The sequence below is a fragment of the Phodopus roborovskii genome, unplaced genomic scaffold, assembly GCF_943737965.1.
Source record: "Phodopus roborovskii unplaced genomic scaffold, PHOROB, whole genome shotgun sequence".
Taxonomy (NCBI): domain Eukaryota; kingdom Metazoa; phylum Chordata; class Mammalia; order Rodentia; family Cricetidae; genus Phodopus; species Phodopus roborovskii.
Window position 1 is genome coordinate 5,831,627 of NW_026126567.1, and position 5,436 is coordinate 5,837,062.

The following is a 5,436-nucleotide window of genomic DNA, read 5'->3' on the forward strand; positions in this document are numbered from 1 at the left end:
CCCACCTCCAGCCCAGCTTGGCCAGCCTCCCTGCTCTGACAGCTCTTAAAGGGAAAGTCCCAGGACTGATTTCACACAGGGAGATGAATTCTCACCCAGCATCCAGCATCCAGTGTTCCAGAGCATTCAGACTCTCAGGGCAGGAGGGAGGAAGCAGGGAGGGGGTGCAGGCTGGAGGGGGGTGCTGGACAGTGTGGGGCTTTGCCAGGGTTCGGGGTGGGGGGGGGAGGTCTCCTCCTTCTGACTCACTGGTCTCTTCCCGTGGGCTAGCCTTTCTTCACTCAGCTGCCAGCAAAGAAGGTTCCCAGTCCACCCAGAAATGCCAAGAGTTTACCCCTGGCATGCTTGGAGGTGTGAGCTATCGGTGGGGTCTGCAGGGCTCCTCATGGCTGTGGACACTGGTGGCAGGTCCTCTCCAGCGGGCTCTTCAGCCAGGACTCCTGAGTCCATTAGCCTGCCTTCAGTGTTGTTGGATAGTCTTACTCCTGGAGGGCTGAGGTTCCCGGCCTCGGTCCTTTCTAGACCCAGTCAAAGAAATCTCATGTTTGCATCCGAAGTGACGGGAGCAGGGGGTCTTCTGAAGATCCAACTCCACTTTGTGGAGTCCCAGCATCTCTGCACATACCCTGTTCAGCCGCCAGCCTCGGCTTCCCCTCTGACCTCTGGGATGTTCCTGCATCCCAGAGAGATCAGAGCTGTCCTCAGACTGGCATTATGGTTGGTGGGTGTGGATCATCTCCTGGGTATGGCCAGCCAAAGCTGGTCGGTCCGGGGATCCTCTCTCCCTTTTAAGTATCATTCCTGTGTTCCCGTCCCCGACCCTGCCAGACCTCCTCACTGCTGCTTTGCTTGCCTCCTACTCAGTAGGAAGACACCATTCTTGTACAATTCCCTTCCTTTCCTAGCAGTTCTTCAGCAGGGGATGCTGCCTGTTTGGCTGTACCCACACAAGTCATTTGTGATCACCACAGATATGGCCCCCAAAGGTGACTATGATGATGATTCAGGGTTCCTTAGTCATTCACTCAGGTTGGGCCTCTGACCCAATTCTAGCCAGTGAGATGTAAGAGGAAGTCTAAAAGGGACCTCATTTCTAAAGAAAGAGATTTCTCCAGTCATCTTTCTGGTGTGTAAATGTGATGGCTGGAGTTGGAGCAGCCATTTTCATATAAGAGCAAGGTTGATACTGATGAAGAAATCTGGGTTCCTGGGTCCTCTTGTTGACAAAATGAATCAGCAACCCATGGCCTTAGCCACAGGTACTCAGGAATTTTGTTCTTTGGAGGCAAACCATATTAATTGATATTTGAGAATTGAAGAAAATCATGTATGTAGGCAAAGCGGGACATAAGTGTGGGGCCTTGAGACCAATCACCTCTATAGCTTATAATGTCCTTCTCATTAACTCATTTCATTGCTTCTGTAGCTGGGGCCCCTCAAGACCAGTGTGCTGCCAGGGGACATTAAAGACTCCCCCTAAGTCCGGGGGAACCAGTGGATCATTTATGGCCTTTTGACAGACAACAGGCACGGGCATGTCACATGCCATGGGCCATGTCACAGCTCCCTCTGTGCTGTGACCAGGCAGAGCAAGCTCAGAGGTGCTGGGCAACTTCAAGGCTCACATATCTGAGTGCCCTTGTTGCTGACATGCATACTGTCAGAAACAGATTTCCCAAGCCACCCGGATCAGCCTCAGCCCCTGAGGACTCCACATCTCCAGCCTGCCAAGCTGAACCCCCAGAACACAATGCTGCACAGCTCCTTCCTCTGTATGAGGCCGTCTCCTTCCCTGTGGCCCCATGAGCCCTGCTTCTCCTCATCCTTAGGGGCAGCCAGCTCTGTGCCTTCCCTGTCCTGTGTCTCCATCAACCTCCCAGAAGCTGTTTCTTTAAAAATGCTCACTGAAACGCTCTATCTTTAGAGAAACTGAGGCCCAAAGAACGGATATCAGGCATGAATTTCACTGTAAACAAGGAGCAGTTTCCTGAGTATAAATTCTGGTACCAAACCCTGGGCATACGTGGGGTTTTGACCCAAGTCAATGGCAGGCGTCTTAGCCTTCTTCAACATCTACTTCCGCTGCATTCTCTAATCGCCTCTTCTTCCTAGTATGTGGCTCCTGATGGGTGCCTCAATGTCCATCATGTTTGACTTTCAGGTCTTGCCCCATCTTGTTCTCTAGTGAACGGCCTTGCTATACGTTCAGTTCCCCCAAGGCGGGGCCAGAAAGCCTCTCACCTTTTAGGAATGTCTCAGGACTTGGGATTCAGGACTCATTCTCTGGCTATCATCGTAGCCGATGCTGCTCCCATGTGATTGATGGATGGACCAGTACTGCCTGAGGAGAGCTGGGCTGAATTCCTGCACCCGACACTTTCAGCTCTGTGGCCCTGGAGAAATCACTCGAGTTCCCTGTGCTCTCGCTTCCTTCCTGTGGTTCCTGATACTGAGAAAGTGGTGATGGCGGTGGTGGTGATGACGATGGTGATGATGGTGATGGTGGTGGTGATGGTGGTAGTGGTGGTGATGGTGGTGGTGGTGATGATGGTGATGGTGGTGATGATGATGCTGATGGTGGTAGTGGTGGTGATGGTGGTGGTAGTGGTGGTGATGGTGGTGATGATGGTGATGGTGGTGGTGGTGATGGTGATGATGGTGATGGTGGTGGTGGTGATGGTGGTGGTGATGGTGGTGATGATGATGCTGATGGTGGTGATGATGGTGATGGTGGTGGTGGTGATGGTGATGATGGTGATGGTGGTGGTGGTGATGGCGATGGTGATGATGGTGACGATGGTGATGGTGGTGGTGATGGTGGTAGTGGTGGTGATGATGGTGATGGTGGTGATGGTGGTGATGGTGGTGGTGATGATGGTGATGGTGATGGTGGTTATGATGATGTATGTGTGTGTGTGTGTGTGAGAGAGAGAGAGAGGGGTGGGCTGTAGGCAAGCTTAACACAGAGCAAGTGCTATAGAATGTTCTCTATCTTCTTGGCCCCTGTCCTGGTAATACTCCCAAGGTGGGAGTCTGGCCTAGGGCATCCCTGTGTCCCACACCCCAGATTGCCATGTATGCACAGGTCATAGGAGGACTGCTTCTGGCTGTCCCCTTGGTCCTGTCAAAGCTCTGCTTCCTGTTTTATCTCAGGCATGCTCTCTGCACCAGCAAGAGCTGTAATCTTGCAGGAGGTGTCCTGGCAGATCTCCTGAAGCAGCTGTAAATAATAAATAGATTCCAGAGAGAGGGTGTGGGGGAAGGGCTTCCAGAGTCAGCTCAGAGAACAGCCTTCCTCCACCAGGCGGTGAAGCCAGCCTGACTAGGGCCAGATGCGTGGAAGATTCCAGACCCAGTCTCGGTACCAGGTACCCAGAGGCCCCGAGGCTGACATCTGTAGCAGATCTGCTCACAGCCTGTTTGTTTGTCATTTATTCATCCCATGAACATGTTGGGAGCCCACACTGCTTGCAAGTGAGTGGCAGAGAGCCAGATCTATGCAGGCCTGGGCTGGTTGTTCAGCATACACAACGGTGACCTGCTGATCTAGGAAGCTCCCTTGACTGGCAGTGGGTAGGATGAGCTCTGTTGGGCCCAGGCACCACCTCCTTTCCTGGGACCAGAGGGACAATGGAGAAGTCATGCAGGGAGCTCTGGGCTCCAGGTTTAACTAGATGCTAACAGGAGCAATGTAACTCTTCTCCCTCCGTGCTCAGCCTCCTACCTCCCCCATGGTCCTTCTCATTTCCCCTCTGCTACTGGGTCATTTAGCTGAGGTTGGCTTGCTAGAGTCTAGCCACAGATAGGGGAACCCTAGGACTCCCCAGCACTCATGAGAGGAGAAAACAGAGAATGCAAGGGCCTAGGTCATTTAACCATACAAAGGGTAATGTTTGCCTCCAGGGCTCTGATGCACATTAGGTCCTCAGCGCCTGGTAGAGGCTGAGCGGTGGTTGTTACTCATCTCCTTTGCTCTTGTCATAGAGGCTCAGCTTGTGTCGCCATACTGGGGCACCTGGTGGGTCAGCGCCTCTCAGTCTTGGGGTCCTTTCCCTGAGGTTGGCTGTGCTGTGAGGCAGGACCCCCAGTTTTGTTCTCCCATCACTGGTCACCTGGTAAAATCTACAGTTCTGCCGTGTAAGGTGAGCTTTCTGGGCCAGCAGGTCCTGTGGCCTTTGAGCCCCAAATGAACACACAGACACTATATTAATTATAAAAACTGTTGGCCAGTGGCTTGAACTTCTTATTGGTTAGCTCTGTCTTATTGATCAACCCATAACTACTAATCCATGTATTTCCATGTGGTCTTGGCTTACCGGAGAATGTCCGACCTGCTTTGCCTGCTATATAGTGACTGTTCTGGCAGGCTCTCCTGCCTATCTTTCCCAGATTTCTCCGTCTCTCCTAGCCCCGCCTTTCTTCCTGCCTCATTGGCCATTGGCCCAACGGTGTTTTATTCGTCAACCAATAAGAGAAACATATACAGAAGGACATCCCCCATCACTGCTGGTTTATTCTGGTAAGGGCATGTCTGAGGGGACCCTGAAATGAGATGGCAGAAATGCCACTCTAGTCAGCACTATTCTTGTGTGGTCAGCAGGCGCAGCATGACTAGACTTCAAACCTCCAGTAGAGACTCCTTCCCTTTCCTGCCTCCTGGGGTCTCGGGCCTCTGCTTCCAGCACTGTGGAGTCTCTAAGCATGTCTGGCAGCATTCTGTGATCTCTACACTGGACCAAGATGGAAGCTTGCCTCCCTTGTGTCCTCTGATCTCAGCGTCTCTCACACTGGACCCCGGCTTCTGCACCCACAGTGCCTCTGTGGAGGATGCACGGAACCCATGAACCTTCACACCCACACAACCCCTTTTGGAGCATCTGCTTTGGGGATCATCTGGGTCTTTGTTTAATATTTCATTCTGTGCCCTGCGGTCCAGGCTCTAGCCACAATAATGTGAGCTGGGTGCAAGATGGCTACTGTTGGCCTTTGGGGACACATCTGTCCTTTTGAAGTCTCTATGTTTCTGTGGGTTGACCATGTCTTGCATGCAGTAGGCACTCAATAGATGCTCATTATAAGAAAAAGGTGGGGATAAATGAGTAGATGAGTTGGTAAGGTACTGGCTATGCAAGCATGAAAACCTGAGTTCCAGTCCCCAGGTCAGGGTAAAAAGCCAGTCGTGGTGGCATGAGCTTTAAATCTTAGCCTAGAGGAGGTGGCAGCAGGTGGATCCCTGGAGCTCAGTGGTCACCCAGTCCTGCTTAAGTCATTGGTCATCCAGTCCAGCTCAAGTCATTGGTCATCCAGTCCAGCTCAAGTCATTGGTCATCCAGTCCAGCTCAAGTCATTGGTCATCCAGTCCAGCTCAAGTTGTGAGCTCCAGGCTCAGTGAGAGACCTTGTGTTAACTGCCTTTCTTGTTGCTGTGACAAAACAC